Source organism: Phocoena sinus, chromosome 4, assembly GCF_008692025.1.
Source record: "Phocoena sinus isolate mPhoSin1 chromosome 4, mPhoSin1.pri, whole genome shotgun sequence".
Lineage (NCBI taxonomy): Eukaryota > Metazoa > Chordata > Mammalia > Artiodactyla > Phocoenidae > Phocoena > Phocoena sinus.
Genome location: NC_045766.1, coordinates 78,475,271 through 78,503,106, shown reverse-complemented (window position 1 = coordinate 78,503,106; position 27,836 = coordinate 78,475,271). Strand labels below are relative to the sequence as shown.

The 27,836-nt window shown below is 40.9% G+C and overlaps 1 protein-coding gene across 3 annotated transcripts in view; it reads right to left on the bottom strand.

Moving 5' to 3' along the window:
* The window catches only part of GPR156 (G protein-coupled receptor 156), a 94,390-nt gene extending 88,738 nt beyond the window's left edge, over nt 1-5,652 (bottom strand). For all 3 annotated transcript variants that reach the window (XM_032631654.1, XM_032631656.1, XM_032631655.1), the window contains exon 1: nt 5,558-5,652. The gene's annotated coding sequence lies outside the window, so the exon portion shown is untranslated. The remainder of the gene's footprint in view (nt 1-5,557) is intronic.
* Between the last annotated feature and the right edge of the window lie 22,184 nt (nt 5,653-27,836).

Here is a 27,836-nt window from a genome sequence, read left to right as displayed (position 1 = left end):
ACCAAGAAGGACGTTGTTGGTCCAGAGTCTTGCCATTTCCCTAGTTAAGACTTTCGCTTCTGCCTCCTCTCCCAAGGTCTCCCCAGTCACCCTTGGAAAAATCAGGATGATGAGCTGACAGTGCTGATCGATAGTCTGACATTGCAGCATAGACAGACGGCAGTGCGAAGGCTCAGAGAATTCTTTCTTGGGTGTTCCCAATGTCACTCTAGAACAGGTACCCACAGCAGCAAGAGAGCAGTTCCAAATAGCAAGGTCCTGGGTAGAATCATGAAGTTTCTCTAAGAGGTCCTCCCATGCCTTATTCTGTCCTCACACCAAGAAATCGCTTCTCCCCATCAGAACTCCAGAGCTCTCCAGCTAATCTACACATATGCAAAGTTCCTCACCACAGCACTGAAGACTGACTATCCCCAGACCATCACGTCTACAATTCTCTCTTCCTTATCACAAACACCATAAAGTGGAGATGACCGAGAGGTTTCACACCCCTCCTGACCTCCTTATTTTTATTACGGATTAAAAATAAACATCCTGAGGCACTTTTGAATAGGAATCTGTGATCTGACGGGAGAACACATGTGGAAGGTGGCCGAGCAGTCCTGTCTATGGTTTGTCAATCTGCATGGCCTCAACCCTCTACTGCCAGTTGCCTCTCTAGTCACAGCCCAGGAACTGGGTTGAAGTAGGCCTTAATCTTGCAGAGATGGTCTGCCGGCCTCATCGCTTGGTCCTCTGTTGCTTGGCAACCCAGCCTGAAGTATACTGACCCAGATATAGGTTCAGGTGTTAAAGGGGTACTTAGACCCTCTCAATTCCCTCCCATTGAGGCAAAGTGGCCATGAAAGAGATCAGAGGATGCAGCATACAGCCCATGAATTCAGTTTGACTTGGAGCATTCTGAGTATTTGTGTGATGGGTGAGATCTGTCTCTGGTTAATCCCAGGAGTATACTGAATGAATCTGACCTTCTCTTGTTTACATCCCTTAGAGTAGATTGTACAAAGTCTCTAGACTGGATTGGACACAGGAGAATATTCTGGAAATGCCTTGGACATAAACAGACCTCAAGGCCTTGCTTGGGCTGGAGGCACTGCCCCAAGAATTGCTCAAAATCCGACCCAATCAAAAGTTACATGGCTCCCTACAACGAACAGACTAAAGTCCAGGCCCCTGTGTCCTTTACCATTGGCCTTTAGCTCTCCTTCTCTACCTCTTACTGCAACCTGCCCTACCCCTCCCTGACCCCCGTCTTCACCTCACTCAAAGCCACACCAGCACTTTGGCCCTGACTCAAATGTCTGCTTAAGTTACTCTGTCTGTCTGGAAATGCCCTTCCACACCACAGCTGCCAGTCAGAGAGCCACACCTCCTTCAAAACTTGACTCAAAAGGCACTTCTTCCTTGGATGAAAATAACAACTCCTCCTGAAATAGCTAGTTTTCTCCCCCGGCCCCCCCACCCCTGGAAACTCTGGCTAGTCTCCACTCCTTCTCCCATATTTTCATAGCAGGTGTGATAATTATAGCACTCAGCACAGCTGCCTTATACAGGCCTTGTCTACATTGCTGTCAAAGGAACTGTGCCCTTTAAAGGCTGATTTCTTTATTCTTCTATTTGGAACGAATGCATTCCATCTTAATTAATCCCTCCTCACGCTGACAAGCTCTTTTCCACCATCCCCTCTGGACTCACACCCTCAGGGGCACTCCATTAACAGGCCCTGCTTTTCCCAAGTCATTGTTGTCAGTCTTTCTCCCGATCCAGATATTATTAATGCTCATTCTTCTGAAGCCTCATTTGTCCCCATCCCTAGAAAGCAAGGTGGGTTCAGTATTACCAATGTTCTCTGGCTGTATCATCTGTCTCTGTCTGAGCAGCTCATGATTATGACAAGTGTCTCCAAAAAAAACACCTTGAGAAGTCTAGATGGAAACCAATGCCCCATGGAAACACATAAATATTTTATCAGGCTCTGAACAAGACTCTTACTCATAAATATTTAAACCCCTCGAGAACAGAATGCTCGATGGCTAATTAGAGTCAACTTGTACTGGGATGGGGAGCTGAGAGGAGGAGGTGAATACAACAGCAATAGCGGCAGGCGTTCTACAGTCTCTTTTAAGGATCTAGAAACACTGAAAGTGCACCGGAGGGCTCCCCAGTTTGCCTGCGCACTCCTTTTCCAAGTGCTTTCCCTCTGCAGTGGAAGTCAGCACCCAGTGGGGCTGTCTAGGAAGGGCACTGTTGGGCTGCAGGCAGGCTGCCACATCGGTCATAGCCACCATAACCTTGCCATACTTCTCTCAGCACTGGTGGCACAAAGATTTTCAAAGAAGTACATAGAAGCCAAAATGAGGCAGACTCTATAAGAATGTTCATGGCAGCTTTATTCAAAGTAGCTCCAAACTGGAAACAACCCAAGTGTCCATCAATAAGAGAATGGATAAATAGAAGGTAGATATTCATATTGTGGAATACTATCTTGAAATAAAAATAAACAACTTTTATACTCAACCACATGGCTGAATCTCACAGACATTGTGCCAAGCAAAAAGAAGCCAGACACAAAAGTACATACTGTGTGAATGCGTTTATATGTTCAGGAACCAGCAAGACTAATCTATGATAAAAGAAATCATAACAAAAGTTGCTTCTGGGGATTGGGAGTAACTAGAAAGGGGCAAGGGGTAAATTTCTAGGATTGAAATTTTTTATATCTTGTTTGGGATAAGGGTTTGTCAAAACTAGCCCAGCTTCTAACACAGGATTCAGCTTCAAAGCACTGTGGAGATAAGAGTGGCCACTGATCTCTAGGATCACCATCTACCTATAAAATATTGATTAACCTGAATTACTTACAAGGACTTCTAATATTTTACCAAGGGTTCTGTAACCCTTATGGCAGGCAATGTCTTGTCTGTGTCATTTAATTATCTAATTAGTTCAACAATTATTTATTAATTGCCTACAATATGCCAAACAGGAACATAGCCATGAATAAAACAAAAAATTTCGTGTCCTTACTGAAGCTTACATTTGAGTGGGGGCTATATGGATGATTAATAAAGAAACAGATATACTATTTAATGCTGGGTAATGGTAAGTACAGTGAAGAAAGCTAAAGCAGGGTCAGAGGACAGGGAGTGACAAAGTGAAGTTTGGGATCAGGTGGTCAAGGAAGACCTGATGCAGGAGGTCACATTTGAAAAGAACCCTAAATGAACTGAGGAAAGAAGCACTGCCAGTATTTGAGGGAAGAGTGTTCAGGCAAAGAAAAGCAAGGAAGACAGTAAAGTGAGGGGAGAGTGACAGAATAGAAGGGCAAAGAGGACAGATCACATAGGGCTTTGCTAAGTCCTGGTAGAGAGTTGGATTTTCTTCCAAGTGTGAGGGATTTTATTCCATTGGAGGGTGTTAAGCAGGGGAGTGAGATCATCCAACTGATGTTTTAAGAATGGGAAAAAGGAAGCAATGAAGAGATGTGCCTAGGATTCTTAGGGAAGAGTCAGAAGAATAAGATCCTCCCCCCACCCCGAAATGTCAATATCTTTCACTCATCTATTTCTTAACCACCTTCTGATTCGAGTTCTGTACGTCTGAAATTTTTCACAATAAAATGCTGGAGAAAAAAAAGAGAGGTAGGAACTTAGATCCTTTATCAGGCAAAGCTCATCAGTAACTAAAGGTAAGTGTTATGGTTCTCAATGCCTTTCTGCAAAATAAAGGCTCTGATTTTTAACTAAATGTGGAACATTCGTTTCAACTTTCAAATCCACCTTCTGGGCCCAAGTCAGTCCACGTTCCATTGTCTCTGTGGAAAGGCAGAGCCTCAGTGCTTCTTTCTTCTCTCTCTCCCTGCCCTCACTTACTCTCTGAAAACCTACAAAGGAGTTGAAAGAAATACAAATTTGGGAAAAGGAGGGACTTTTCAAAGAAGTTCTATACTCTCCCAACTCCATCTGGAAATGCCCTTATGGTCAAACAACAAAAAGGAAATAGTAAAACCCTCAGCAGGAAACAAACTCTCTAGCACCTACTGTCCTCCCCAGAGAATCTCTTTCCCTCCATCATTACCCTCCCACTCTTTTGAGAGCCTTCTAGGCTGCAAGTCTAGGCTGGAAGTTGCTTCACCCCACCCACCCCGAGTCTCCCCTAGGCCACAACTCTGCTTTCACCAGACTTGGAAGTTCTCTATCCCCAGGTCACCATAACTCTGCCTCTGCCAAGCTCATTACTAGCCTTTACTGGGGAACAGGGAAAAGCTAAAAGCTGGAGGGGTAAGAGAAAGGGGAATACAGGGAGCACTCCAGAGACAGTGGTGGCCCTGAAGTGGAATTAGGTTGGCAAAATGGGGACCAGAGAGGCACCAGTCCCCTCCCAAGAGATCCCTAACTCAAGCAAAGGCTGCCAAGGCATTTTCTTCTCCAGACTCAAACTGCCTTACACTATGTACAACCACTTCCTCAGCCATTTATCTCCATTTATTTAGCCATTTACACATTTGCTACAACTGCAGCAGGGGAAGAAGCTACTGTTTTGCAAGGCTGGCTGCTACCCAGCCTGCAGGGAGGCCTTCTATGCTGCATTTAGCCATTGGTGGAGAAAAATTAGTTTTCCTTTGCAGGCCTTGCTGCCTCATACAATTATATCAACAAATTTCCCAGCTTTTAATCCCCACCTGAAAATCTTTCACTTAGGGGTGCGATAATTTAATGTTGCCCTCCATATCCTGGTTAAAGGACTACACCAGCAAAGACATTTCATTATAGGCTAGGACATAATTTGCCTATTATTCATGCACGCATGTACCTGGGAAACCAACAAAGGGAAGAGTAAGAGAGCAAGTAATGACGTCTCTCCCCCACAGATTCCTATTCGAAAATGTTAACAACAAATCTCAATTTTAAAGAAAAACCTCACGGTTCATATTCCGCAGTGTAGCACGTACAACTAGACATACACCATCCAAGTTCTAACAAGTGGCCTCTAGTTTCGGAGACAGCTACAAGGATGCGGCAGCTCCCGGGCGACTCTCCTCTGCCCAGAACAAGGCAGCTCGACAGACCGCAGTACAATAAAACTTTCTCTGTTCAGGACCTCACAGTGCCCGTGAGGGAGTCCACCCTATCCGCCACCCGGCACCCTGGGGTGCACGTGCCCCCGCCCTCCGCCACCAGGCAGGTTTGGGGACAAGCTCGGTGAGGAGGCTCTGGGAGGTCTACACGCTGTTCCCGGATCCCTCCGATTCAGCAGACTGTCGTTCGTTTAACAAAACAAACAGCCGTAGCCCCTCTTCCCGACAAATACCAGTAACCCTTCTCTTCTCAGGAAGCTGCCACGGGCATCCCTGGTCAGGGACCCCGGCTCGCCTCCAATTTCTAAGATAGTTTCTTTACCGTTTCCAAAGAAGCTGCCCAGATTCTGGAGAGGAGAGAACGCCCTTTCCCCCTTTCCACTTTAGAATTTAAGTGTTTAATGTTTTGTGGATATATCGTGTCCACAGAGAGGTCCTGCAAACTCCCGAATTTGGGATCCTCCAGGGCGCGCTGCTCACCTCACCAGGTCCCGGACCGCCGAGGAGCGCCAAGCCCGCGGCCGGCGGCGGGACGCCCGGGGTGCCCGGGTCTCTCGCGGGTTCGCGGGGCCGGAAGGGACGGGGAGGGGCGGGGGCAGCACCAAAGGGCGCCGCGCCCATCTCCGAGCCTGGAGCCGGGAGGCGGGCGCTGAGGCGGTGGGACGGCGGCGCCGGGCCCTGAGATCCGCACTGGGTGCACAGTGCCTTCGGGGCCGCCCCTGGCCGGCTAGGGCGGGGCCGGGCCTCCTGCCCCTCCCCTGGCACCGCCCCGCGCGCCTCGCCGGACCCGGCGCTGTGGCCGGGAGGGCGGGTCGGCCCCGTGTGGCCCCGTACGGCTCGGGGCCGCGCGGACTCGTGCGCCGCGCCGGGCTGCGTGTGAGCGGGGCTTCCCCTGGGGACTCCGCGGCGGAGCGGGGAGGAGGACGCTTAGGCTCTATTTCCCAGGAGCAGGAATTATGTCCGAGATTTTATCCAGGACTCTTCCCAGATCTCTCATTCGATACGGCCAGGCCCTTTCATTTGGAACATGCGGACAGTGAACGGAACCAATTTGATCCTCCTCCTTGGGGGCTGCTTTAGTTAAGAAGGCACGTGGGTTTATCTTCTCCTTAGGACAGCTGACTTAAGAGACCAGAACCAGGGCTTCACTTCCGTGGTTCAGATTGAGGATTTGTCCTTCCCATCTCTGTGGGGCTTTTATTTTTCCTCAGAATTTCTCCTTGCTTTTTAGCCCATTATTCTCACCATATTCTGCAAGATATTGGAATTTTTCTTCCAACGTGGTCCCCACCTTCAGTCCCAGTGTTCTTTTTCTCAAATTGAAGTATCCCCAAGCCCTCAGTTGGCCAGGCGCAGAAGGTTTTCCATCTTCCACCAAGGCCTGCCCTATTTACCTCAGAAATGTTTCTGGAACCTTTCCCCTCCTCTGCATTCCCATATTGCTGCTCCTGTTAGACTTTGATTACCTTGGCCCGAATCATTTTAAGTTTCCTTGCCTCCTGTCTCTCCCCACTCCCAAAACAGAACTAAGAATGTTGCTCTCCTGACAAAATAAGCAAAACATACCTCCCCTCCTGTGCCACAGACCTGCAGTAAACCCCCTCTGCAATTGGAATACAGTCCAAACTACTTTCCCAATTGGAAACCAGCTTACCTTTCCAACCTTCGGTCCACTCAACACCTGTGTTCCAGTTATACTGAGTTGCACCAATTGCCATTCTTTGAATATACCCTGGTTGTTTAATGCCCCTGTGTGTTTTGGTCACTCTGTTCCCTTATCCTGGATTTCTCGTTATCCCCTTCTTTACCTGCTGAATTGCTCCCAAGCCTTCAAGACCCGACTGCCTTCTCCTTTAACGAAGTTCTTCCAGATCTTCCCAGTCAGATCTGGGAGATCAAATAATTCCCTTTCCCAGCACTCTGTGCTTCTGTTACAGCACTCACTAAGTTGGTCTGTATGCTACAGCTGGCCGTTGTCTTCTTGTCTCCCCACTGTCAGAGCTTGCAAGGCAGGAGGTGTTTCTGACTCAACTTCATCCCCCATGGCGATTGGCCACACACGTTTTAAAATAAATAACCATTCTTTGGTTGTATATAAACTGTGCTTGTTGTAAAAATTCAAATACTTAAATGTATAAGGAAGGAAGTTAACCCGCAACACACTGAAATAACCACTGTTAATGTTTTGATGATCGTATTTTCATGAATATCTTTATGCATATGTCCCTCCACCATATATGCACAAATGGAATGATTTCATGTATGCTATGTTTAGGACACCCTCTGTTTTAGTTTTCTCCCCTCACTACTCTCCCTTATTCTCAACTATTTAAAAAGTTAAGCATGCTAATATAACCATATATATTGATATCTATCTATATATTTTACAAAGTAATTATACTGTAAACATTTCTCTGCTTCTTGCTTTTCTCATTAAACAATGTTATATAAATCCTTCCAGTTCAACTGGTATAGCTCTGATTCGTTCTTTTATTTTAGAGACTGCATAATGTTCCACAGTATGGATGTACCAAAATTTATTCAAGTTTCCCTATTCATGACATTCAAATTCTTTTTAAAAAAATTGTCACTGCCACCAACATTTCAATAAACATCCTTCTGTGTATATCCAAATGCCCTGGTACTTTAATTTCTGAGGGACTGATTCCCAGGTATGAGATTGGTCTATTTAAAATGTTAATAGATTGCCTTCTTAAAGACTGTAACAATGTAGTTTGCGTAATTTAGCCATTCTGGTAAGTGAATAGTGATAATTTGTTGTTCCTTTAATTTTTATTTTACTGACTACTAGTGAAGCTGTTCATGTTTTCTCTTTCTTTCCCCTTTTGGATTTTCTGTTCTGTAAATTGCTTAATCATATACTTAGTTCACTTTTCTTTTTGAGTTACTGGTCTTTTCAAAGTGTAAGAATTTCTTGTATATTATAGATAGTAATCCTGTATATGTTGTATGTTAATATGTTGTATGTTTTGCAAGTATTGTACTTTCCCCAATCTCTCATTTACCTTTTAACTTTGTTTGGAATTTAAAAACCGACTACAACTAATTCCAGTTGGTGTCAAGTTAATATCACATGTCTTATAACAAGTCAACATAGCACTTAGGAAACTAAAATAGATTTTGCTGTTTCAAACTTCCTTGGGAAACCAATCTTCTATTTCAGTATTTAAAAAATTTGACATACCATCCTACTCTGTAATCCCATACTCAGTCACTATTAATCACATTGCCCCATTCACAAATATACTTCTGTTTATAGTATAATATAAATTTGCTATATATTATTATCTGGCAGAGTCACATTAAATAGACCATTTTGATTCACTAAAATTATGGTTAACAAAATGTTAACTCATTTAGTGGTCACCACTTATTTATTTATTTTTGCCCAAACCTACTTATTTGGGAAAATGCCTCCCATGTAATTCTAGAGGTCTGCCAATCTTGCAACCCCACTCTTTTGAACATAATAGTGGGCATGACCCACACTAGAACAGATAGACTCTATGTCCCAGGAATTTGAATCTTGAATTTTATTTTTTATTTTATTTATTTTTTGAATCTTGAATTTTAGATTGACACTCTCTTAAAATAACTGTCCTTAATCCCAGCCACTAAAATCCTCAGATTTGCCTTGCTTCTTTCAATTGTATGTATTCAGTAATTTTCTTAGTGGGTGCCCTGGCATTGTAGTTAACATCTGTGCTTAAAATAATCTAATTTGGAGTAAGACCAACTTAATTTCAATAGCATACAAAGTTTTCCTCCAGTATAGCTCCATTCCCACTTTTGTGATATTATTTTCACACAAGTTATTTGTATCCTTTTTGTACTATAAGCTCATCAACACAGTTTTAAAATTAATTACTTTTTTCATGCAGTTTATTTAAAAATCAAATAGGAAAAGAGAGTTACAAACAAAAATATATTTATACTGTCTTTTGTTTTTATTTGTGTAGTATGTTTACCAGTGCTCTTTATTTCTCCGTGTGGATTTGAGCTACTGTCTAGTGTCCTTTTATTATAGCCTGAAGGACTTCTTTTAGCATTTGTTGAGGTCAGATCTGCTAACCACAAACTCTTTCAGTTTTTGTTTTCTTGGAATGATTGAATTTCTCCTTCACTTTTAAGGACAGTTTTGCTGGATATAGAATTTTTGGTTGACAGTTTTTTCCTTTTATTACTTTGAATATGTTATCCCACTTCCTTCTGGTCTCCATAGTTTCTGATGAAAAGTCAGCTGTTAATTTTTATTGAGGATCCCTTGGATGTGAAGAGCCATTTTTCTCTTTCTGCTTTAAAGATTCTATCTTTGGTTTTCTAAAGTTTGACTATGATGTGTCCAGGTATGGATCTCTTTGTGTTTATCCTACTTACAGTGTGTTGATCCTCTTGGACGTGTAGGTTAATTCTTTTCATCAGATTTGGGAAGTTTTAAGCCATCATTTCTTCAAATATTTTTTTTGCCCTTTTTCTCCCTCTCCTCTCCTTCTGGAACTCCCATTATGCTTATGTTGGTACACTTGATGGTGTCACACAAGTCTTTGAGGCTTTCTTCATTTTTCTCTTTTCTTCTTTCTGTTCTTCAGATTGCATTATCTCAAGTGACTTATCTTCAAGTGTGCTGACTCTTTCTTCTACCTATTAAATCTGCTGTTAAGCCCCTCTAATTTGTTATTTCATTTGTAATTTTCAACTTCAGAATTTTAACTTGGTTCTTTTATTTTAATAACTTCTGTCTCCTTATTGATATTCTAGGTTTTGTGAGACATCATCCTCATTCTTTTTTTTAAATCTTTATGTGTGATTTCTTTTAATTCTTTGAACATATTTATAATAGCTGACTTGAAAATTTTGTCTAGTAAATCCAAAATGGATTAAAGTTAGCACTGGAACTCTGACCAAGTTAAGCCCCTAAAGGTTCCCCTTCCTGTCGTTCATGCTAATCCTTCTTAAGAAAAAGATACCCTCCATACTTCACCCTCTCAGCTCCTCATCTTGACTCCCTTTTAATTTTGTTCCACAAGGAATTTAAAATAAGGTCCCAGAATTTTTACCTTGAAATTGACTTGAAAGCCACCAGAATTTCCAGGCTTCCCACACTTTAACCAACTAGTAGCATCAAGAATTACGACTCAGAAAAAAAAAAAAAAAGAATTAAGACTCAGCATCCAGCTCAGTTCCCTAAGATGCTCCCTGCCTGACCTCAAATTGACCTCCAAGGGTTGGCTCCAATTTGCACTACCATGTAGAGGGCTGTGGCTGGTTTGTGAATGGTACATTCTAAAAATGGACTATTATCAGAATGGCATGCATACTTTTTTTTTTTTGCAGTATGCAGGCCTCTCGCTCTTGTGGCCTCTCCCGTTGCAGAGCATGGGCTCTGGACATGCAGGCTTAGCAGCCATGGCTCATGGGCCCAGCCACTCTGCGGTATGTGGGATCTTCGCGGACTGGGGCATGAACCCATGTCCTCTGCATCGGCAGGTGGACTCTCAACCACTGCACCACCAGGGAAGCCCCATGCATACTTTTGTTATTATTTTTTCAACAACTACCTATCAAGTGTAGGAGATTACAGCCTCTCCCTTTCTGTAACTTCTTGCCTTGGTCCAAAACATAGTTCTGCTCTCTCAGAAGTGTTAAGGAGAAAGTGTCAATCCTTTGCTCTTTCACCTCCCACTTGTTTCTTACGGGAAATACGATGATTTGTGTGATTATTTTAGTAAAAGGATCTTTGCATTTACATAGCCAAGTCCTTCTTTGACTTTCTGTGGAATGATCCTGCTCACAGGAGGTATACGTTCTTCTTCATATGGTAGACTAACTAGAACAGACCCTGCTTCTTTAGATGGCCTGTGTTTGTACAAGTTCTGCCTGTGCTTGGGTGGTTCAGTTCAGTTTGGGAGGAAGGAGTGTGAAACACATTTTGATTTCTAATCCAGGCTGTGTTCTCCAATCTAACATTACCATAAAAAGCTGATATTTGGGGAATTTCCTGGCGGTCCAGTGGTTAGGGCTCCACACGTTCACTGCCGAGGGCCTGGGTTCGATCTCTGGTTGGGAAACTAAGATCCCACAAGCTGCACAGCACAGCCAAAAAAAAAAAAAAAAAAGCTGATATTTGAATTATAGTCTGGTTCCTGGATTTATATTTCTATTTTTCAGAACTCAGAGGCAAAAGGGATATGATTCTCCTTCTAGCACTCCAATTATTGGTGTTCATTTTGTACAATATATTGCTAGGAGCTATGAGGAATTCAAAGGATTATGTACATGGTCCCTGCCCTTTAAGAAATTTGTAGTTTTGTAGTACTGTAGATCTAAGACATAAACAAATAATAACAATTCAAATGAGAATATCATCATAAAATATTTTGGATTCATTTTCTGGTTTAAAGTTTTGTGATAGGTACTAAGGATACAGATATGTTATGGTTTCTGCTTTCAAAGACCACACAGAGCAATCTTCACAGAGAAAAGGGAATTTGACCTCATTTAAGAAGGATAAGATTTCAAAGAGCAGAGATGGGAGAAGATATGCCAGGTAGAGGAAATAACATGAGCACGAACTCAGAGGCAGGAATCAAGGCAAGCAGTCCATTTTTGTTAAAACTGGAGGGATATTTGAGCAAAGCAATGGAAGATAACTAGACAGGTAATTGGAACTAGATTGTGTGGTTTCTTGATTTCTGGCCTAATCAGAGGCATTAGAGCCTAATGGTTAAGTGTCAGTGGCTCCAGGTAGAAAGAAAGGCTCCCAATAGAGGCTCTAAATGTCTTAAGAGGAGGAAGATGTCCCCCAAATAAATACTTTCCTCTACAATTTACTTGGTACACAGTTATAGAATATCAAAACTGGCAATGACTTTAGAAATGTGCTAGTTCAACATTCTCATTTTTAAAATGAATAAAGAAGCTCAGAGAGATGAAGTAAATATTCATACCTAAAAAACTTAAAGATGATGCTGATGTCAGAAATCTATCCCAAGAAATAAAACCAGCAACAGCATCATTATTGAAAAAGAAGGGCAGATGCTCTCCAGAATTCCAATAACACAACAGGTAAGAACTGTTTCAGGAACACAACTTGAATGATTTCCTATAAAGCAAGTGGGAAGATTTCTGGTCCTTATATTTGTGGATACTGGTCTTGTGTGAACCAGAGGGACTGAGTCACAGTAATTAGTAGATTATTTTTAGTTTTTTTTTTTTCATGTTATAGTCATGCCCCTAAATGACTCTTAGGTTAACTTTTCAATCTCCAGTAAGCCTTTAAAAGGTAATAGACATCTTTTGTTGGTGCTTGCTGGGATGATGGGTGGCCATTGGAAAGGGTTGCCATTATAAGTCTTAGCAGGGAACCTGTCTCCTAGGCGTTACTTGTCAAACAGTCAGTTCTGTGGAACAGGCAGGAACAAGATACAGAGAGGAACACCTGTGGGAAACAGAAGTAAACACTATATTAAGAATAATTAAATTAATAAAATGGACATTCTGCAAACTACTTTTGTCACCAAATGTTTAATGCACTGTGGCCCCACATAGCCAGAGGGAGAGTTTTAATAAGCATAATAAGACTCCTTGAAACTAGATGTCCAGAATCCAACACAGCTGACGCAAGCTGCCAGTCCTTTGAGGCTGAGAAGCTTTCTGGTTGTCCAGCACTTCTTGGGGATAGAAGTTGAGAAGGGCTCATCCTTAGTGCTCTTAGGCAAATGTCTTTTTTGCTTTTTTAAAAAACAAATTTATTAATTCACATAACATACAATTTACCCATTCAAGCTTTACAGTTCGGTAGTTTTTAGTATATCCACAGATCTGTACAACCATCATATCATCATAGTCAATTTTAGAATAATTTTATTACCTCAGAAAGAAACCCTAGATGATGAGAATGAAATGTAGAATTACTATATGATCCAGCAATTGCAATTCTGTGTATATGTCCAAATGAATTGAAATCAGGAACTCGAACAGGTATTTGTATATTCGTGTTCATACTAGCATTATTCACATGAGGCAAAATGTGGAAGCAACCTAAATGTCCATCAGCAGATGAATGGATAAACAAAATATTGTATACACATACAACAGAATATTATTCAGCCTTATAAAAGAATAAAAGTCTGATACATGCTACAACATGGATGAAAATATTATGCTAAGGGAAATAAGCCAGTTACAAAATGACAAATATTGTGTGATTTTACTTATATGCAGGATCTAGCATAGTCAAGTTCATAGAGACAGAAGTAGAATGATGATAGGTGCTTGTGGTAAGGTTACAGAAACAGTATGGAAATATAAAATTTAGAATGTATTTCATAATTCCTCCATACAGATATATCTTCACTTAAGAATATATCATGACATTTTTCATGTTAGCTCACAAGAATTTATTTCATTGTTTTTAACAGTTGCTCAGTACTGTAGTCCATTATATGAATGTGCCATTATTTGTTTTAGCATTCTCCATTGATAAAATTTGTGTAGCTTCTACTTTTTCACTGAAATGACACAATCAAGATATTTACACGGGGCTTCCCTGGTGGCGCAGTGGTTGAGAGTCTGCCTGCTGATGCAGGGGATGCGGGTTCGTGCCCCGGTCTGGGAAGATCCCACATGCCACGGAGCGGCTGGGCCCGTGAGCCATGGCCGCTGAGCCTGCACGTCCGGAGCCTGTGCTCCGCAATGGGAGAGGCCACAGCAGTGAGAGGCCCGTGTACCACAAAAAAAAAAAAAAAAAAAAGATATTTACACTGTTTCTTTGTGCTAGTGTTTCCTGGAAGTAGGATTTCTGAGTCAAAGGTTATGGAAATACAGTGTTGTGTAACCTGCTTTTTTTAAAAAACCTATTAATATATTATGATCCTCTTTTCAGGTCATTAAATATTTAATTTAGCTGCCTAATATAATTTATGGATGTATTAAATTTTATTTTTCCGATCTCCTAACATTAGAAATTGAGTGATTTCTAGATCTTCACTGGATTGTTTGATTATAAAAAACTTTGCTTTAGGAGCTTCCCTGGTGGCGCAGTGGTTGAGAGTCCGCCTGCCGATGCAGGGGACACGGGTTCGTGCCCCGGTCCGGGAAGATCCCACATGCCGCGGAGCGGCTAGGCCTGTGAGCCGTGGCCGCTGAGCCTGCGCGTCCGGAGCCTGTGCTCCGCAACGGGAGAGACCACAACAGTGAGAGGCCCGCGTGCCAAAAAAAACAAAAAAAAAAAACAAAAAAAAACCCAGCTTTGCTTTAAACATTACTTTAGCTAAATCTTTGCACGCAGCTTAAAATTATACTCTTAAGATGAATTCTTAGGTATAGAATTGCTCATTCAAGGAGTATGTACACTACAGAAATAATACATAGTCATTCTAGATTAGAAAAATATAGATAGGCAAGAAAATCAAACATGCATAACCTCATCACCCAGAGGTAACCATTGGTAATGATGTGGAGGTAACCACTGGTAACTGTTTTGTCTGCATACTTTTTCTTTACACAAATGCAAATAGAGTATATGCTGCTTTGAACTACCTATGATAAGCATGCTTTCATTTATCTGCATTACCACTTTTAACATCTGCACAGTGTTCTAGCTTATAAATGGGCCAAAATGTATTTGCACAGTCCTTACTGCTGGGCATTTAGGCTCTTAATGTACATATTTTGAAAACTTTTCAGGTGAATGCAGTACACACAGGGGCAATCATCTCACTGTCAAGAAGCTCTGAACAAAATGTCCCTGCCTTTTTGTGGATCTGTGAGCCAGGGGGAAGGAGAGAGAGAGAAGGGCTAGTAGTGCAAAGGTACTGACTCGAAGTAGAGAAAAGTGCTTCAGCCAAGGCCCCCAACAAGGAGGACTCTGAATGGAGACATCTGGGTTAGGAATGTAGATATGTGTATGACCATGGCTGGTTGGATTAGGCAGAAGGAAGGCTGAGTCCTTGACCACAACCCCTCCAGAAAATTGCAATGGATTGGCAGTGCATCAAGTCTGGTGTGGGGAGGGCAGCTTCGCCCCGTGAGGCCTGCCAGGTAAAGCCCTGTAATTTTCAATGATCAGTTCTAAACTATCACACATACGATTTTGGCCTGGAGCTGGACTCTTCAATAAATAATGACAAACTGCCGAAACTTGTCCAGTATTCCTTCCCACCAGAGTATGCGAGAGTGCCAGTAGAAATGGTAGTTTGTCAGGGACCCAGTAGAGAAGACTGAAATGATTTCTTTTGGGGTGTATAAACTGACATCTGAGGGCAGGACAAAGAGTTCCAGCATGACTGGGCAATGGAATGAGGCCAAGAATCCTAAGCAGGCTGAACCAGGATCTGATGTAATGGGTCCACTCCTTTTGGGAGATGAGACTGAGTCATCTCCATTGTCCACTCAGCAGAGGGCTCTACTTTTGGAGTGAATTCTAAGCACATGTTGTGTGAATGCTTGGCTCTGCTCCGTGACCTTAGAAAGTTATGATAAATTTCCTAAATTTTAATTTTTCTTAAGAAGAACGTAGGGGCAGGACAGGAATAAAGACACAGATGTAGAGAATGGACTTGAGGACATGGGGAGGGGGAAGGGTAAGCTGGGACGAAGTGAGAGAGTGGCAAGGACATATATACACTACCAAATGTAAAACAGATGGCTAGTGGGAAGCAGCCACATAGCACAGGGAGATCAGTTCCGTGCTTTGTGACAACCTAGAGGGGTGGGATAGGGAGGGTTGGAGGGAGATGCAAGAGGGAGGAGATATGGGGATATAAGCAGAAACTAACACACCATAGTAAAACAATTATACTCCAATAAAGATGTTTAAAAAAAATAAAACAGACAATCAACAAGTATCTACTGTTGTAGAGTTCCTCCCTATGAACTCTATTCAGTATTCTGTAATAACCTACATGGGAAAAGAATCTGAAAAAGAATGGATATATGTATATGTATATGTATAACTGAATCACTTTGCTGTACACCTGAAACTAACACAGCATTGTAAATCAACTATAGCCCAATATAAAATAAAAATTAAGTTAAAAAATAAGAAATAAAAGAAATAATCTATTTTGGTTTGTCCCTCTTAAGTTTCCTCTAAACCTTATAGATATTTTTAGCTTGCACTATTTCACTGAGTAATGGATTCTCTCATTCCATTTCCCACTGTGTATACTTCATGCTTTCAATTTTTCTGCTTCAAGCTTTAAATACTTTGAAATGTAATGGAGAGTAAGCATTGTCTGGTTATAATGGAGAGTAAGCATTGTTTGATTATCTCATCCACAGCCTTCATGATTTCATAAACATTTTATCACATCTCCTTTCAGTCTTCATTGTTTTGGCCTGGTCTATTCCTTTTTTTTTTTTTTTTAATTTATTTTTTATCTTTTGGCCAAGCTGTGTGGCATGTGGTATCTTAGTTCCCCGACCAGGGATTGAACCCATGCCATCTGCCGTGCAAGTGTGGAGTCTAGCCAGTGGACCACCAGAGAAGCCCCTATTTCTTTTTTTTTTTTTTTTTTTTTTTTTTTGCGGTACGCGGGCCTCTCACTGCTGTGGCCTCTCCCGTTGCCGAGCACAGGCTCCGGACGCGCAGGCTCAGCGGCCATGGCTCACGGGCCCAGCCGCTCCGCGGCACGTGGGATCCTCCCAGACCAGGGCACGAACCCGTGTCCCCTGCATCGGCAGGCAGACTCTCAACCACTGCACCACCAGGGAAGCCCCCCTATTTCTTTTTAACCCATTAGATGGATGATTCTCAAGCCCTCTGGCTACCAGAGGTGGACCTTCCTGTTTCACTAAATTATTATTACCAACACTATTATTATTTTAAGTATCTATCATAGGGAAGCACCACTGTAGGTTCTCAGAGAGGGACACATAGTTCAATAACTTATGATCCCTGATGAACCTACTATTCTCTTTGCTTGGCCTGTAGAAGTAGCCCCCTGGGCCAAGTGTTTAGAGCAGAGATAAAAGAAGACATTCTAGGCAGATAATCTCTTTGCTAGGCCACAGAGCTGTTTGACTCTTTAGTAATGAACATAAATAGAAATTAATTTTCTTAACTCTTTTTGTCATGGAAGTAGATTCTCTGCAAGGGTGAGGGTTGTTAGACCTCACAGTTCCTAGTTTTGCCTAGAGATTCTCCCTCGGTGTACGGAGTTCTGACACCAACTACCTAGAGTTAGTGCAAACCTCACAGGTTAAGGGTACAGTCCCCCATAAGACTGTCTTTACTACAAACACCAGCTGCAAATTGGTGTTCATTAGCATAAACTATCAGGTATGATCTGGGGAGCCAACCACAAATAACAAAGACACTTTTATCACTCTGAAAATTTCAAGGATTTGGAGGTGGATTCCCAGGACTTGGGGAAAAAGGCCAGTTAAATTTTAAAAAATACAACCCCCATGGGGGTCTCTCCCTAGGCAACTAAACATTAGCCTCAAGGGGTGCTAGCTTCTCCTCTACCCTCCAGGCTCAGTATTCACAACAGATCCACTGCCTTCTGTTAGTACCTGTTCTCAGGGCTGACAGAGGCAAGACATTACTCTGTAGCTAATTATTAGAGGTCAAGTATATCCACATAAAATAGTCCAACATCTACACAGCAAATACTCATATGATAGCAGGGGAATTGGGGCTGTGTATTCCCACTCCGATTTCTTTTTCTTCCTGCTCCTGCAGAAGACAAAGTAAACTGAGAAGTTTGGTTCTACCAAGAGTTTTGGTCTTCAAAGATGTTGAAGGGAGTATTAGGGAGGGTTTGGTAAACAGGCATTCCCATTTGCTATTGACTGTAGTGTAGATCAATATAACCTTTTTGGAGAGTAATTTGTAAGTAGCTAAATGCATGTAACAAGAAATTGAGAGGGACTTTTTCTCTTCCTAAATTGCATTTAAAACTGTAAGCTTACACTATTAGACACTAGATAAGAAAAACTATATCTATATATATATATACATTTTTAAGACAGCCATCAACTGATTACCTTAAGATGGGGTCAAATACCTCCCTAGGGCTTCTGGAAGGAAGCAAAACTGGCAATACTATCATCAACACACCAGTTTGTGAGTCACCCACCAAGAATGGAGTCACCACCATTCTTCCTCTGCTTCTCTCATTGAAGGAGCCCTACAAAGTATCTCAAGGAAAACGGAGAGCTTTGAATCAACTTTGAAGTTTTAAATGGACTGGAAAGTTATGGAATCTGCTCAAGATGCCTTAAAAGCCTGAAGGGTATTCAAAATAACACAGTTGAAAATGATGGTTTGAGAAGCAAAACCATTTCACGTTTAGACTCTACAAAGAAGAGAGTCTTTTAAATAAACCAGTTACATGCATATGCTCTTTGATTCTGGAATTCCACAGTTAGGAATTGAGACTAAAGATATAGTAGCTAATGTATGACACATTATATATACAAGGATGGTTACTGCAGCATTATTTGTAATAGCAAAGACAGCAGTAACAAAAAGAAAAAAACAATAGCAACAAAAAACTAGAAACAATATGATGCTATCAATTGGATACTGGTGAGAGAAGACAATGTGAGGATGAAAGGAGAGGTCAGAGTGATGTGGCATCACAGGCAACCTCTAGAAGTGAGAAAAGGCAAGGAAATGGACTCTCTCCCGGAGATTCCAGCCCTGCCAACCTGGTCTCATGTTCTGACATCCAGACATTAAAATAATAAATTAGTGAAAAAAAAATCCTACCAAGATTGGTTCAAGATAGCGGAGTAGAAGGATGTGCTCTCACCCCCTCCTGTGAGAACACCAGAATCACAACTAACTGCTGAACAATCATCGACAGGAAGACATTCGAACTCACCAAAGAAAGATACCCCACATCCAAAGACAAAGGAGAAGCCACAATGAGACGGTAGGAGGGGGGCAACCACAAGAAAATCAAATCCCATAACTGCTGCGTGGGTGACTCACAAACTGGAGAACATTTATACCACAGAAGTCCACCCACTGGAATGAAGGTTCTGAGCCACACGTAAGGCATCCCAATTTGGGGGTCCGGCAGTGGGAGTAGGAATTCCTAAAGAATCAGACTTTGAAGGCTAGTGGGACTTGACTGCAGGACTTCGACAGGACTGGGGGAAACAGAGACTGCATTCTAGGAGGGGACACACAAAGTAGTGTGCGCATCAGGACCCAGGGGAAGGAGCAGTGACCCCATAGGAGACTGAATCAGACCTACCTACTGGTGTTAGAGGGTCTCCTGAGGAGGCAGGGGGTGGCTGTCTCTCACTGTGGGGACGAGGACACTGGCAGCAGAGGTTCTGGGAGGTACTCCTTGGCGTGAGCCGTCAGAGAGTCCACCATTAGCCCCACCAGGGAGCCCGGGTAGGCTCCAGTGTTGGGTCGCCTCAGGCCAAACAACCAACAGGGAGGGAACCCAGCCCCACCCATCAGCAGACAAGTGGATTCAAGTTTTACTGAGCACTGCCCACCAAAGCAACAGCCAGCTCTACCCACCAACAGTCCCTCCATCAGGAAAATTGCATAAGCTTCTTAGATAGCCTCATCCACCAGAGGACAGACAGCAGAAGCAAGAAGAACTACAATCCTGCAGCCTGTGGAACAAAAACCACATTCACAGAAAGATAGACGAGATGAAAAGGCAGAGCGCTATGTACCAGATGAAGGAACAAGATAAAACCCCAGAAAAACAACTAAATGAAGTGGAGATAGGCAACCTTCAGGAAAAAGAATTCAGAATAATGATAGTGAAGATGATCCAGGACCTTGGAAAAAGAACGGAGGCAAAGGTTGAGAAGTTGCAAGCAAAGTTTAACAAAGATCTAGAAGAATTCAAGAACAAACAAACAGAGATGAACAACACAATAACTGAAATGAAAAATAGACTAGAAGGAATCAATAGCAGAATAACTGAGGCAGAAGAATGGATAAGTGACCTGGAAGACAGAATGGTGGAATTCACTGCTGCAGAACGGAATAAAGAAAAAAGAATGAAAAGAAATGAAGACAGCCTAAGAGACTTCTGGGACAACATTAAATGCAACAACATTCGCATTTTGGGGTCCCAGAAGGAGAAGAGAGAGAGAAAGGACCCAAGAAAATATTTGAAGAGATTATAGTCAAAATTTCCCTAACATGGGAAAGGAAATAGCCACCCAAGTCCAGGAAGTGCAGAGACTCCCATACAGGACAAACCCAAGGAGAAACACACCAAGACACATAGTAATCAAATTGGCAAAAATTAAAGACAAAGATCAATTATTGAAAACAACAAGGGAAAAATGACAAATAACATACAAGGGAACTCCCATAAGGTTAACAGCTGATTTCTCAGCAGAAACTCTACAAGCCAGAAAGGAGTGGCATGATATACTTAAAGTGATGAAAGGGAAGAACCTACAACCAAGATTACTCTACCCAGCAAGAATCTCATTCAGATATGATGGAGAAATCAAAAGCTTTACAGACAAGCAAAAGCTAAGAGAATTCAGCACCACCAAACCAACTCTACAACAAATGTTAAAAGGAACTTCTCTAAGTGGGAAACACAAGAGAAGAAAAGGATCTACAAAAACAAACCCATAACAATTAAGAAAATGGGAATAGGAACATATCGATAATTACCTTAAACATGAATGGATTAAATGCTCCAACCAAAAGACACAGGCTTGCTGAATGGATACAAAAACAAGACCCATATATATGCTGTCTACAAGAGACCCACTTCAGATCTAGGGACACATACAGACTGAAAGTGAGGGGATGGAAAAATATATTCCATGCAAATGGAAATCAAAAGAAAGCTGGAGTAGCAATACTCATATCAGATAAAGTAGACTTTAAAGTAAAGAATATTACAAGAGACAAGGAATGACACTACATAATGATCAAGGGATCAATCCAAGAAGAAGATATAAGAATTATAAATATATATGCATCCAACATAGGAGCACCTCAATACATAAGGCAACTGCTAGCAACTATAAAAGAGGAAATCAACAGTAACACAGTAATAGTGGGTGACTTTAACACCTCACTTACACCAATGGACATATCATCCAAACAGAAAATTAATAAGGAAACACAAGCTTTAAATGACACAATAGACCACACAGATTTAACTGATATTTATAGGACATTCCATCCAAAAACAGCAGATTACACTTTCTTCTCAAGTGCACGTGGAACATTCTCCAGGATAGATCACATCTTGTGTCACAAATCAAGCCTCAGTAAATTTAAGAAAATTGAAATCGGACCAAGCATCTTTTCTGACTACAACACTATGAGATTAGAAATCAATTACAGGGAAAAAACTGTAAAAAACATAACCACATGAAGGCTAAACAATACGTTACTAAATAATCAAGAGATCACTGAAGAAATCAAAGAGGAAATCAAAAAATACCTGGAGACAATGAAAACACGATGATCCAAAACCTATGGGATGCAGCAAAAGCAGTTCTAAGAGGGAAGTTTATAGATATACAAGCTTACCTCAAGAAACAAGAAAAATCTCAAATAAACAATCTAACCTTACCTAAAGGAACTAGAGAAAGAAGAACAAACAAAACCCAAAGTGAGCAGAAGGAAAGAAATCATAAAGATCAGAGCACAAAAAAGTGAAATAAAAACAAAGAAAAGAATAGCAACGATCAATAAAACTAAAAGCTGGTTCTTTGAGAAGATAACAAAATTGATAAACCATTAGCCAGACTGATCAAGAAAAAGAGGGAGAGGACTCAAATCAATAAAATTAGAAATGAAACAGAAGTTACAACAGACACCACAGAAATACAAAGCATCCTAAGAGACTACTACAAACAACTCTATGCCAATAAAATGGACAAGTTGGAAGAAATGGAAAAATTCTTAGAAAAGTATTACCTTTCAAGACTGAACCAAGAAGAAATAGAAAATATGAACAGATCAATCAGAAGTAATGAAATTGAAACTTTGATTAAAAATCTCTCAACAAACAATAGTTCAGGACCAGATGGCTTCACAGGTGAATTCTATCAAACATTTAGAGAAGAGCTAACACCCATTTTTCTCAAACTCTTCCAAAAAAATGCAAAGGAAGGAACACTCCCAAACTCATTCTACGAGGCCACCATCACCCTGATACCACAACCAGAAAAATATATCACAAGAAAAGAAAATTATAGACCAATATCACTGATGAACATAGATACAAAAATCCTCAACAAAATAGTAGCAAACAGAATCCAACAACACATTAAAAGGATCATATACCATGATCAAGTGGGAGTTATCCCAGGGATGCAAGGATTCTTCAATATATGCAAATCAATCAATGTGATAAACCATTTTAACAAACTGAAGGAGAAAAACCATATGATCATTTCAATAGATGTAGAAAAAGCTTTTGCCAAAATTCAACACCCGTTTATGATAAAAACTCTCCAGAAAGTGGGCATAGAGGGAACCTACCTCAACATAATAAAGGTCATATATGACAAACCCACAGCCAACATCATTCTCAATGGTGAAAAACTGAAAGCATTTCCTCTAAAATCAGGAACAAGACAAGGATGTCCATTCTCACCACTATTATTCAACATAGTTTTGGAAGTCCTAGCCATGGCAATCAGAGAAGAAAAAGAAATAAAAGGAATATAAATTAGAAAAGAAGAAGTAAAACTGTCACTGTTTGCAGATGATGTGATGCTATACATAGAGAATCCTAAAGATGTCACCAGAAAACTACTAGAGCTAATCAATGAATTTGGTAAAGCTGCAGGATACAAAATTAATGCACAGAAATCTCTTGCATTCCTATACACTAATGATGAAAAATCTGAAAGAGAAATTAAGGAAACACTCCCATTTACCATTGCAACAAAAAGAATAAAGTACCTAGGAATAAACCTACCTAGGGAGACAAAAGACCTATGCAGAAAACTATAAGACACTGTGGAAAGAAATTAAAGATGATACCAACAGATGGAGAGATATACCAAGTTCGTGGACTGGAAGAATCAATACTGTGGAAATGACTATAATACCCAAAGCAATCCACAGATTCAATGCAATCCCTATCAAATTTCCAATGGCATTTTTTTACAGAACTAGAACAGAAAATCTTAAAATTTGTATGGAGACACAAAAGACCCCGAATAGCCAAAGCAGTCTTGAGGGAAAAAAACAGAGCTGGAGGAATCAGGCTCCCTGACTTCTGACTATACTACAAAGCTACAGTAATCAAGACAATATGTTACTGGCACAGAAACAGAACTATAGATCAATGGAACAGGATAGAAAGCCCAGAGATAAACCCACGCACCTATGGTCAACTAATCTGTGACAAAGGAGGCAAGGATATACAATGGAGAAAAGACAGTCTCTTCAATAAGTGGTGCTGGGGAAACTGGACAGCTACATGTAAAAGAATGAAATTAGAACACTCCTTAACACCATACACAAAAATAAACTCCAAATGGATTAGAGACCTAAATGTAAGGCCAGACACTATAAAACTCTTAGAGGAAAACATAGGAAGAACACTCTTTGACATAAATCACAGCAAGATCTTTTGTGATCCACCTCCTAGAGTAATGGAAATAAAAACAAAAATAAACACATGGGACCTAATGAAACTTAAAAGCTTTTGCACAGCAAAGGAAACCATAAACAAGACGAAAAGACAACCCTCAGAATGGGAGAAACTATTTACAAATGAATCAATGGACAAAGGATTAATTTCCAAAATATATAAACAGCTCATGCAGCTCAATATTAAAAAACAAACAACCCAATCCAAAAATGGGCAGAATACCTAAATAGACATTTCTCCAAAGAGGACATACAGATGGCCAAGAAGCACATGAAAAGCTGCTCAACATCACTAATTATTAGAGAAATGCAAATCAAAACTACCATGAGGTATCACCTCACACCGATTAGAATGGGCATCATCAGAAAATCTACAAACCACAAATGTTGGAGAGGGTGTGGAGAAAAGGGAACCCTCTTGCACTGCTGGTGGGAATGTAAATTGATACAGCCACTATGGAGAACAGTCGGAGGTTCCTTAAAAAACTAAAAATAGAATTACCATATGACCCAGCAATCCCACTACTGGGCATATACCCAGAGAAAACCATAATTCAAAAAGACACATGCACCCCAATGTTCATTGCAGCACTATTTGCAATAGCCAGGTCATGGAAGCAACCTAAATGCCCATCGACAGCCGAATGGATAAAGAAGATGTGGTACGGGCTTCCCTGGTGAGGTTATCCAGGACTTCATCCTTGTTCTGCCAGAAGTAGGTCTGAAGGATGGTCATCTTCTCCTGAGTGTCCTTCTCCACTTCAGTGCTGCAACTGCCGTGGGATCCCAGAGCTGCAGCTTCCTTGGCCTTGAACTCCTTCTCCCTCTGCAGGCGGTACTGTTCAATTTCAGCCAGGGTTAAAAATGTAATTACAGTCATACCAAAGCTTGTCATAGGTATCTAGCAATCATCTGATTCATTTTTATCCATTGGTCATTTACACACATCTTTCTTTTATGAGATGCTGCCCTCAGCAGAAATAAAAAACAGATAGTTTGTTTCAAAGCTGCCTATTGACTTATCCACTACAACGAACCCCTCGAAGTAATCTAAAGGGTAGAATTTTAATTGCAGATTCAGGGGCAAAGTTCTCATTATTCCACTAACACTGCCCCTGGCTGCTTGTGCACTGGTTTAGGAGGAAAGATTAAAAGACCCAAATAGAGGTGATTAAAAAGGGTGGGGTGAGTGAAGCCAAGAACTTATAAATATTTGAGAGCTACAAAAATGCAAAGGAGTTTTGAACACAGATAATTGTAGACTCAAAGTAAGGAAAAAACTCAGAGATCATTGTTGAGTTTACAAACAGGTTAAAATTACAAATAATGACAAAATTCTAAAATTGTAGAAGCTTTCTAGCTGTTACATAAGCTTAATTTCCAAGAAGTTAAACTTATTTCACAGATCTTTATTTAATTCAGCTTAAAAAAAACCCAAAGCAACATTAAATCCTGTCTTTATTCATAGAAAGAAAATACCCATAGTAACATTTTAAGAATATTTTTTCTTTGAGTTTCCATGGCATCATGACCAAGTTTACTTTTCCATTTAAGTCTTCCATGTATTTACAGAGGTCTTAAGATTGCATTACTATTCAGATTTAAGCAATGAAATAATCATGTAATCTTATAGCTAGACCTAAAAGAAACTGGGGTAGAAATTATGCATAGTGCTTATAAAAATGTGTAGTTGAATTGAGCTTTTCTTACTGTTTCTTAGCAAGAGAATCTATGTTTATGGATGAACTATAGTGTTTTCTTCTAGGCAGATGTCTACATGTTCTTATCTTTCGTGGTAATGTCAACTTGTTCATCACCGCTGCTTAGGATGTTAGCCATTTGTTTACCTGTGGTCAAAAGAAGCAGTGTATAGCGACTTGATGAGGTTTTCCTCACCCATGGAAAGGCTGTCTCCTGCCTTGTGGCTTTATCCTGAAATATTTGACCAAGCCATCCTTTTACGAATGTTTCTAGTCACGTTGATCTGTTTTGCTGCTTTTGTGCTCCATGATTCGGCAGGTACTCCAATTTAGTTGAAGCTGGCTTCAATACAGCCAATTCAGTATTCCACTTGAATATACCATCTTATGTCCAGCAAACGTACATCCATCTTACATTTTGGTTCAAGAAAAGGTAACTGACAGGGAGAAGCAAAGAACATTGGATTAGTAATCAGCGCCTGGTCTGAAGTAGGCATTCAATTAAAAAAAATTATTTTTTAAAAATAGATGAATGGATTATAGCTCCAGCTCTGTCACGATTTACCTTAAGAGAACCTGGGCAAGTCACTTAATCACTTTGGGCCCATTTCTTCATCTGTAAAAATCCTACTTCACTGACCTCAAGTTATCATGAAGGGATTTTCACAAAAGAATCATCATCCTTGCTGGGTAACTGAGTCACAGAGAAGAGCTCAGTGGGCATCAATAATTATTGATGCCCAGACTCCACCTCTAGAGATCAGGTTTCAATTGGTCTGGGGATGGGCCCAACTTTTGTATATTTTGAAAGCTCCCATAGTGATTCTAAAGTGCAACCAGGGTTGAGAACAGCTGCCCAGAAGAAATCTTTTTAGATCTTTTTCCACCCTGTGGGAGAAATACTAATTGGGCAGCACTACAAGGCTTAAGATTTGACTTGACCTCCTTTGGATCTGTGGTGTGTTAGGGTCAGTCTTGTGAAATGCTGTCTGGGAGTAGAGGGAGTCTGATTTTGGTTGGTAATACTCAATTTACATAGAAGTTCAATTTGGATTTGATAAAGCTGATATTTATATCCTTTTCTCAAATCTGTGTCAATTTCTTAATTGATTTCAAACTCAGAGGAGGGGAAAGGGTGTGACAAAACCACACCAACAAATTTCACCAAGTCTAGTCCTACCTCAGTGTCATGACGATTAAATAAGGTAGACTCTTGAGTATGCTTTGTAAACATAACGAGCTACCCAGATATTTACTCTTATCTAAGGTTTCCCACTAGATGTAAAGTTCTGAAGAGATGGTGCGGACAGCATCACTTTGATGCCCGTTGGCAAATTACGATGCGGTACCCATGCTGTTACTGATTTCCTGTCACATGACAGAGTATTAAAGAAAGCAGCATACTGTAGTGGAGACAGCACTGACCAATCCAGAGGCTTGGATTCAAGATTCCACCATGTGAAGTCTTTTCTTTTTAACATCTTTATTGGAGTATAATTGCTTTACAATGGTGTGTTAGTTTCTGCTCTATGACAAAGTGAACCGGTTATACGCATACATATATCCCCATATCTCCTCCCTCTTACGTCTTCCTCCCACCCTCCCTATCCCACCGCTCTAGTCCACCATGTGAAGTCTTGAACACATCTCTCTGGGCTTAAATTTTTTCATCTCTCAAACATGAGTTACCTTCAGACCTTTGAGGTTTCCTTAAGCTCTAACATTTTAGGGCATGCTGATGGAACTGCTCATGAAGCTGGCAATGACTGATGTTATGAACGGGACACATCCAAGTCTTACATAGCCCCTGAAATGTTCTGGCGTCCCATGTAGTATTCTACAGAGTTAGACAAGCCATTAAAGAAGTTTCTTCCAACACTTGTTCTAAGGAGAACATCCACAACAGGGCAGGTTAGGGAGCAGTTTTATTCTCAGGAAAGATCAGTTACACCCAATGTTTCTTCTCCTCTGCCCTCAAATTTCTGAGCCCATCTTCACCAAGAGGACTTCCTATATACCAACCAGGGAAGTGCTGAGCTTTTTCCATTTCAGCAATTCTGAAACATCAGCTGTTTTGCAGAGTGTGTCTTTCCTACCCACTCTGTTTACCTCAACTCATAACCAACCATGATATTCTTCCAAATTCTGGAATCTAGAAATATGTCAAGTGTTCTAGGGTCACCAAAATAATGGCACTAATTAAGTACTGCAATATCAACGTGCTCAGTTAATACTATACTACTTTGCATCAAGATTGTATGATTCTGGACTAAATGCAAGAAGTAACTGACCCTCAGTAGCAATGTGACCTCACCAATTTTTTTTTAGAGTATGCATCCGTAAGTCTGTTAAGACTGTGGAAGCAGAAGGAACTATGGTAGAAAGGATCTGGTCTAGTTCATCTTTCATCCTTTGCATCTAGCACAGAGAGTATAAATACTAATACACGCTTAATGCATTATTCATG